Source organism: Miniopterus schreibersii, assembly GCF_964146895.1.
Source record: "Miniopterus schreibersii genome assembly, chromosome: 5".
NCBI lineage: Eukaryota > Metazoa > Chordata > Mammalia > Chiroptera > Miniopteridae > Miniopterus > Miniopterus schreibersii.
The window spans coordinates 57088638-57098327 of record NC_138106.1 but is presented as its reverse complement, the minus strand read 5'-3'; the positions used below and the strand labels follow the sequence as shown (position 1 = coordinate 57098327).

Sequence of the window (9690 nt, the reverse complement as noted above, 5' to 3'; positions counted from 1 at the left end):
AAAAATTTATTTTTCTAAACTATTCTGTTCTCTACTCAACTGTATAATGGTCAAATGAAGAATTCATTTCATAAAATAAGTAACTTTTCATGAAATTTCTGAAGTAGGTAAAATTCATCTTCCTTTTTCTGAAATTCTCTTATTTGATTATTAGTCTTTTTCTATCTACTGTTAATATCCCAGCAATCCTGTTCCCTCCACAGTATTTTCTTTTTTAATTTTATTTTTCATTGGTTTCAGATGTACAGCTTAGTGGTTAGAAAATCATAGACTTTACATAGTGTTCCCCTTGATATTTCCAGTACCCCAACTGGTACCATTCATAGTTATTGCAATATTATTGACTATATTTCCTGTGCTGTATTTACATCTCCATGACTATTTTATAACTATCGATTTGTGCTTCTTAGTCTCTTCACCTCTTTCACTCAGACCCCAAGCCCCTGCCTATCTAGCAATTCCCATTTTACTCACTGTGTTTATGAGTCTATTTCAATTTTGTTTTTTAATTTATAATTTTGTTCTTTAGATTCCACATATAAGTGAAATCATATAGTATTTGTCTTTCTCTGACTGACTTAAATAAATGAGCAAAATACTCTCCAGGTCCATCCAGGTTGCAAAAGATAAGGTTTTTCCCCTTTTTTACAGCTGTGTAGTATTCCATTGTGAAAATGTACCACAGCTTTTTTATCCACCCATCTACTGGTGGGCACTTGGGCTGCTTCCAAATCTTGCCTATTATAAATAATGCAGCAATGAACATAAGGGTGCATATATTCTTTCAAATCAGTTTTTCAGATTTCTTCAGTCATATACCCAGAAGTGGAATTGCTGGGCAAAAAACAATTCCAATTTTAATCTTTTGAGGAAACTCCAAACTGATTTCCACAGTGACTACACAAATCTGCGTTCCCACCAACAATGCACAAGGGTTCCCTTTACTGTACATCCTTGCCAACATTTATTGTTTGTTGGTTTATTGATAGCCATCCTGACAGGTATGAGGAGATATTTCATTGTGGTTTTAATTTTCATTTGTCTAATGATTAATGATGTTGAGCATCTTTTCATATGTCTAATGGCCATGTATATGTCCTCTTTGGAAAAGTGTCTATTCAGGTCTTTTGCCCATTTTTTAATTGGATTTCTTGTTTTAGTATTTTATTTTATAAGTTCTTTATAAATTTTGGAGATTAACCTCTTATCAGGTGTATCATTGGTGAATATATTCTTCCATTCAGAGGGCTTTCCTTTCATCTTGTTGATGGTTTCCTTTGCTGTGCAAAATCTTTTTAGTTTGATGTAGTCCCATTTATTTATTTTTTTTCTTTTGTTTCCCTTGCCCAAGGATATATATCAGAAGAAAATATTGCTAAGGGAAATGTCAGAGATTTTCCTGCCTGTTATTTCTTCTAGGAATTTTATGATTTTGAATCTTACATATAAGTCTTTAATCCATTTTGAGTTTATTTTTGTATATGGTGTAGGTTGGTGGTACAGTTTCAATTTTTTTTGCTAATATCTGTCCAATTTTCCCAGCACTATTTATTGAATAGACTGTCTTTACCCCATTGTATGTTCTTTCCTTATTTGTGAAATATTAATTGACCAGATAGACATGGGTTTATTTCTGGACTCTCTACTCTGTTCCATTAATCTATATGTCTGTTTTTATACTAATACCATGCTGTTTTGATTACTATGGCCTTGTAGTATAGTTTGATATCGGGTAACATAATTCTGCCAACTTTGTTCTTTCTCAAAATGGCTATGACTATTAATTTGTGTGTGTGTGTTGTTTCATATAAATTTTTGGATTATTTCTTCTAGTTCTTCTGCAAATAAGCCATTGGTATTTTGACGGGCATTGAGTTGAATATATAGGTTGCTTTGAGTCATATGTACATTTTAATGATGTTAATTTTTCCCATCTATGAACACAATATATGCTTTCATTTATTTGCATCTTCTCCAGTTTCTTTCTTCAGTGTCTTATAATTTTCCAAGAACAACTGTTTTACCTCCTTGGTTAAATTTATTCCTGGATATTGTATTTTTTTGTTTCACTTGTAAATGGGATTTTTTTCTTAGTTTCCATTTCTGATAGTTCATTTTTGGCATATAAAAATGTAACTGATTAATGAATATTAATTTTCTATTCTCCTACTTAACTGAATTCATGTTTCTATTCTAGTAATTTTTTCATGGCATCTTGAGGGTTCTCTATATCCAGTACTTAGTCATAGTACTTCTCAAATAATGAAAGTTTTACTTCTTCCTTTCCTATTTGGATGCTTTTAATTTTTTTCCTTTTATCTAATTGCTGTGTCTAGGATTTCCAGTGCCATGTTAAATAATAGTGATAAAAGCAGACAGTCACATACAAGGGAGTGCCCATAAGACTTTCAGTTGATAGTAACAGAAACATTTCAGGACAGAAGGAATTGGCAAGAATTTTTTAAAATAATGAAAAGCAAGAATCTTCAACCAAGACTACTCTACCCAGCAAAGTTATCATTTAAAATTGAAGGTGAAATAAAGAGCTTCATAGACAAGAAAGAAAACTAAAGCAATGCATTACCACCAAACCAGTATTATAATAAATTTTAGTGTCTTTTTTCAGAAGAAACAGGGAAAAAAATACAAGCATAGTTATAAGATATAAAATGGCAATAAATGCTTAACTACCAATAGTCTCACCTAAAATATAAGTGAATTAAATGGTCCAATCAAAAAGCATAGAGTAGCTGAGTGGAAAAGAAAATAAGACTTATATATATGCTGTCTGCAGGAGAACCACCTCAGCATGAAGGATACACATATACTGAAAGTAAAGGGGTAGAAAAAGATATGTCAGGCAAATGGAAACAAACAAACAGAAGCTAGGGTAGCAATACTTATATCAGACAAAATAGACTTTAAAGCAAAGGCTATAATAGAGATAAAGCAAGGCATTACATAATGATAAAGGGATCAATCAAACAAGAGGATATAGCCCTTGTAAACAATTATGCACCCAACATAGGAGCACCTAAATATGTGAAGCAAATCTTCCTGGATATAAAGGGAGAGATTAACAATAATACATTCACACTAGGGAATTTTAACACCACATTGACAGCAGTGGATAGATCTTCCAGACAAAAAATCAATAAGGAAACAGCAGCCTTAAATGACACATGAGATCAGGTGGATTTAATTGATATTTTCACAGCATTTTACCACAAAACAGCAGAATACACATTCTTTGCAAGTGCACGTAGAACGTTTTCTAGGATAGACCACATGTTAGGACACAAATACGTGGGATTTATTCCTCGAATGCAAGGTTAGCACAATATTTATAAATCAGTTAACGTGATACACCACATAAACAAAATGAAAGGTAAAAATCACATGATTATATGAATAGATGCAGAAAAAGTATTTGATTTAACCCATTTATGATAAAAACTCTCAACAAAGTGGGAATAGAGGGAACATACCTCATCATAATAAAGGCCATGTATGACAAACCCACAGCAAACATTATAGTCAGTGGGGGAAATACTAAAAAACATTTCCCTTAAGATCAGGAACAAGGCAGCGATGTCCACCTCCCAACCCTCTTACATGACAAGGAACCAGGCTCTCTCTAGCAGACTGCTTTCCCCAATGCTCCCCTCCACATACAGAGGTGGTTTTTTTGTGTTTTATTGTTTTTGTGAAACACCGATAAACCTATTTCTTCAAATATGTAAATAATTTATATCACTTAATGGTTTATTAAGGAAATGTAGTGGATCAAATGAAAAGAAAAAAATGTAAGCTAAATCTGTATTTCTAACTGGGTAAAGTTTCATATTTTAAATCCAGTTGGGAAGGAACGGTCCTAATATTTATTCAGTCAGTGCACAGTGCGCACCTGACACTGTGAAAGGAGTTTTCACGTACATCATCTTTTTGTGCCTGTACAGCAACCTCCTGGTTACATGCTATGCTTTCTTATTTGCAGGTAGAGAACTGTGTTTAAGGAGGGTTAAGCAATTTTTACCAGATGTTGCAAAGTCAGTAAGTAGCAGAACTGGGATTCACATCCAGGCCTGTCTGACTGCAAAATCCACACTTTTCTTCTCAGTCACCTTCTGTCCTGTTTCGAAACCAGTATTTCGGAAAGAGCTGCAAGCCCGAGGCTGGCCTTGTTTAAAGCTTTAGAGAAGCACACTTTTAACTTTCATTATTTGCCAAGTAACACTGTTTAAATTTTAAAACATCGCTCACAGTTTGAATCATACTTCCCCATTCAAATCTGGGTCTCATGTAAATGAAAAGAAAGGAAAGCAGAGTTTACAACACAGGGTGATTTCTTTAAGCACCACTTAAAATCCAGACCTATTTTTTTTTCCTGCTCACTTAATGTAACTTTCACAAAATATAAACCCCAGTGAAAATAATACAGATTTATTTCCTTCTTTTGAAAGCCTCTCTTCTGAAAGACAAAATGAAAGCTTTATTAGTTTTCTTTTACTTTGAGGAGATTTGGGCTATTTTGGTTTGTAGTTTTAACTTTACAGCTTCTGCAGCAGCAGAAGTTGGATTAGCTAGAGTTTGGAGCTAGGTAAACCAACCAACCCAACTGGATCCACTACCCTCCCATAATTTACTGCTTCAGAATATCTTTTTCTTGAGCTTGAACCTGTGGGAAGTCTGCAGGAGACTCTCAGGCTGCCCTGCGCCCCTCGCTGGCCCAGGGCGTTAGGGCGACTCGCAGGGCCAGCATGGTGATAAGTGGTGATGAACCAGGTTATGACCTAGATTTATTTTGTATACCTACTCATTACGCTGAGGATTTGGAAAAGGTGTTTATGCCTCATTATGGAAGGACAGAACGCCTTGCTGGAGATGTGCTGAAGGAGATGGGAGGCCAGCCCATTGCAGCCCTGCGAGCTCAAGGGGGGGTGGTGGGGGAGGGCTATAAATTCTTTGTCACCTGCTGGATTGCATCAAAGCGCTGAACAGGTATAGTGATAGATCCATTCCTATGACTGTAGATTTTATCAGACTGAAGAGCTACTGTAATGACCAATCAACAGGGGACATCAAAGTAATTGGTGGAGATGATCTCTCAGCTTTAACTGGAAAGAATGTCTTGATTGTGGAAGTTACTGGCAAAACAATGCAAACCTTGCTTTCCTGGGTCAAGCAGCATAATCCGAAGATGGTCAAGGTCGCAAGCTTGCTGGTAAAAATTAGGACCCCTCAAAGTGCTGGATATAGAACAGACTTTGTTGGATTTGAAATTCCAGACAAGATCAGACTGACAGATGTCAGAGGGATGGAGGAGGGCAGGTGGGTGGAGGGGGAGAGAGTAACCAAAGAATTTATATGCATATATGCACAACCCAAGGACATGGACAATGGTGGGGAGAGGGACTGGGGAGGGGGATGGGATGGGGTGGAATGGGTCACTGGGGAGAAAAAGGGACATCAGTAATATTTTAAACAAAAATTAAATTTAAAAAAAAAGAAAGAAATTCCAGGCAAGTTTGTTGTAGGATATGCCCTTGACTATAATGAATACTTCAGGGATTTGAGCCATGTTTGTGTGATTAGTGACACTGGAAAAGCAAAATTCCAAGCCTAAGATGAGAGTTCAAGTTGAGTTTGGAAACATCTGGAGTTCTATTGAAGTCATCAGTAAAGTTACCAAATGTTCTAGTTCTGTAGCCAGCTGCTTAGTAGAGCTTATTGCATCTATCTTCTAAGATTTTTATCTGTTTTGTATTTTAGAAATGTCAGTTGCTGCATTCCTGAACTCTTTATTTACACTATGAGCCTAAAGACTATAGGTTCCCTTTGGGTGGATTGTTATTTGACTTGTGAATGAGAAAATCTCTTAAACCATACCACTACTGAATGAAAATATTGAAATTGTATCTGTAAGAAACATTTAAAGAGAAGATATACTAGTTTTTAATTGGTATTTTAAGTTTTATATATTCAGGAAGGTACAGAAGCAATGGAATATTGTTCATTATACCACTGTATGTTTAGAAAAGTAAAAAGCAGTCAGGTTCTGTATCAATGACAGCATCTAAGAGATATTGTTATATCAGATAAACCATATGTCCCAGAATTATATAAGTAGTGTTTCAGTATTACTAACTGTATTTTCCCTCTTGTTCAGATTATTTTAGGTGAATCTTCATCAATACTTTATTTTAAATACAAATCAATAAATTCCAGATGAACATTAAAAAAAAAGAAGAAAATTTAGCAGTGAGTTTGAGAGCATACATTAAAATACAAGAGCTTCCCAATTTTTTGTACCAAGATACTATTAATTAATATCACACCAGGAACAGACCAATCTCACATATGAATAGAGAAGCAAAATCCTAAATGAAATGTCAGCAAGCAGTGTGGCATTAAAAATAACAATATATCCTGACCAAATAGAGCTTTCTCCTTGAATATGAAGATAGTTTAAAGTTTAACATTTTATTCATATGTTTTCATATTGACAAGTGTTTCATATTGACAAGTGTTCACATTACTGAGTTCAAAATCATCTCAGTAGGTACTAAGCAATTTAGAAAACAAGTGCAAATACATTTGGAAAAAAATGCTTTAACTTAGTAACAACAGGATAAAAAAGCATATACATTCTCATTGTTATTTAAATTCTTCAATACAATCCTAAAGAATACCTAGAATTATAAACTTTTAACAGTTAATAAAAAAATTGAGAACATTTTAAATTATTGCAGAAAGAGTTGTTCTTTCAGATATGAAGGTATATTATAAATTTGCAGTGTATAAAATACTGTGACTCTGTTGACAACACAAGCATTTCAATGCGATAGAATAGAGAATACCAAAATAGAGTATTTTTAAGACTTCAGTATTTTGAATCAGTGGTTATTTGGTATATTATTTTGTGATGAATATTGGGGGCAAAAGTCCAAAAGTTGAACTGTTATAAATCTCCAGATGCAATTAACTAGTTAAATATAAAAATAAATCCATGAAACTATTAGAGGAAAATTTAGTTGATTAATTCTACAGTATTGTGGAAGAAAATGTTTTCTAAAAATCTCTAGAAAGCTGTAAATTATCAAAGAAACCATTGCTAAAATAAATTATACTGAGTAAACATCTCTAATGAGCAATTTGAGCCCAAAAGATGTCCATAATATATTTTAGATAAAAAAAGTCATTTAACAGAGCAGTGTGTATATTAATAGTATTTCACTTGTGTATGTGGATGTGTCTCAATGTGGGTAAATCTGTGTGGCTACACATGTCTATAGAAAAACTGACTGGAAGGCTATTCAACACAATGTTAGTAATCATTATCTTGGGGCAGTGAAATCATGGGTAGTTTTTGATTTCCTTTTTATATAGTCTGAGTCTTATACAATGATTACATATGTATTTATTTAAGAAAAATACATCTATAATTTCCAGTCTTGATTGACTTACAAATGAAAACAAGGGTAAAATCTATTTATTTTAACACATTAGGAAAAAAGTTAAGTATTGCTGTAAGATACCTAGAAGACTAACTAAACTAATCAAAACTTCTAATTAAAATAACTTTCTAAGCATGGAACAGACTGAGGAATCTCAGAGGGAAGGCGGGGGTGGGGGAGTGGGTAGGGAAAGATTACTTATATGCATAAATGCATAACCCATGGACACAGACATTGGTATGGGGAAGGCCTGGGGGTGGGGTGGCTGTGGGGTAGAGGGGATTAGTGGGGGGGAAAAGGGGACATCTGTAGTAATACTTTCAACCATAAAGACAAATTTAAAAAAATTTTTCTAGTTAGATCAGTAGCCTAGGACAACGCTATCCAAAATCTAAATTTTTCCCTGTGACTTTAAGAGAAATTGTTCAATCCATTCTCATTTTTAAAATAATTTCCAGCTTCTGTATGTGCCCCTTCTATTTAGGCAATAAATGCAAATGTGTCTCTATTCCAGAAGTTCATTGCAAAGTGCAGAAATACATTTAAACACTGTGCACCCTGAAGACTATTACAATTGGAAATAACAAAATAAATAATGCTTTATGTCAAGCCATAGCTTAGGTTAATGTTATTATATGTTAAGGTGTAATATAAAAATCTTACATCTTATATTAATGTAAAATTATTTTATATTGATGCAAAAATATTTAAGACAGTCATCTGTGAAGCCATTTAAAATTTTTCAATTATAGTTTACATTTAATATTATTTTGTAATTGTTTCAGGTGTACATCATAGTGGTTAGACAATCATATACCTTACAAAGTGTTTCTTTGATATTTCAAATACCCACCTGGCACCATCCATAGTTATTACAATATTATTGACTACATTCCCATGACTATTTTGTAACTACCAATTTGTACTTCTTAATCCCTTCTTCTTTTTCACCCAGTTTCCCACTTCTTATTACCCCTCCCATCCACCACCCAATTCAGATTGTTTTATTTCTCCAAGTTTTTACTATTACTTTTAGTTTAACCCTTGCTTTTGTTCATCATGGCAGACCCTACATTTCTCTACTAAATTTTAAGCTGTTTGTAAGAGCATTCTATATACATCTTTATCATGTTGAAAATTTCTACTATTATGCAAATATAGTTTAGTATTATTAATATACATTTTTACTAAAGAGATCTGCTTCTAAAAAAAAAGAGACAGTTAAGTCATCTGAAGAGAAATGATTATTTAAATTTGCTAAGACTCATATTGCTCTTTCCTTGAATGAAACTGTTAGATCACTACCTACTGACTAATTGAGAAACCAGGAGTAGCCATGTTAAAGGAAAGGAAAAACAAAACAAAACTAGAAACAGAAGAAATTACTGGTATATTTGAGAATGGCTACTCATAGAAGTGTTTTTATACTGTGGTGTGAATGACCTCACCCAGGATTCATCTTTAGTCAGAAATCTACCAGTGAGCTTCAGAATATTAATGTATATGGGGTGTCAATTGATAAGTTTTTAAACCTAACTTGTTTATATAAAGGTAAGGTTAGCATTGCTGCATTATTGAAATGTGCATCAAAAATACATTTTTGTCAATTACTGATGCAATTTGGAACATAAAGGTTATTTGTTCCATACTAACAATTTTACTAACTGCAAATAAACACAACATATAGGTTTAACTTTTTAGTTTGCCATCTTGGTACCATCCTTGTTGTATTGATAACAAACCTTTTGAGCATATTTTTCTCACTTTAAACTACCTTGAAATATTTTATTTTTACAGTGTGTTGTGAGCTTATACACCTTTACATGGTGCTAATAAGATAATTAAAAACAAAACAAAACACAAAAGCAAGAAGCCCAAATATAGGCACAGAAATTGTGGGGCAGTACTTAGGTGTACAGTGTTCAATAAATACATGCTAATACTGGTATTTTATTTTGAACATCAAAACAAGAACTCAAATATCAAGTTTATTATAGACAACTCCTCAACTTTTGAGATGGTCAACAGAAAAGCATATACTTCCACTTGGGAATAAGTAACTAGAAATCTAAAAGAATCAACAATGAACACTTTTTACCCCTGGAAATATCATTCAAGCAAATTGTAATGTGGATGTTCCAAATATAAGCAGATGCCAGTCTCCCAACCTACCTGTATTAGTTTCTATTCAAACTTTCCCTAAAGAGTAAAGGAGACAGTGGAAGGACATGAA

At 33.6% G+C, this 9690-nt stretch overlaps 1 pseudogene across 1 annotated transcript; it reads left to right on the top strand.

Moving 5' to 3' along the window:
- Positions 1-3288: 3288 nt before the first annotated feature.
- LOC308557475 (hypoxanthine-guanine phosphoribosyltransferase pseudogene) lies at positions 3289-5626 on the top strand (annotated as a pseudogene). The gene is made up of 3 exons: positions 3289-3331; positions 4696-5293; positions 5528-5626. The product of its transcript is annotated as a hypoxanthine-guanine phosphoribosyltransferase pseudogene (transcript).
- Positions 5627-9690: the final 4064 nt, after the last annotated feature.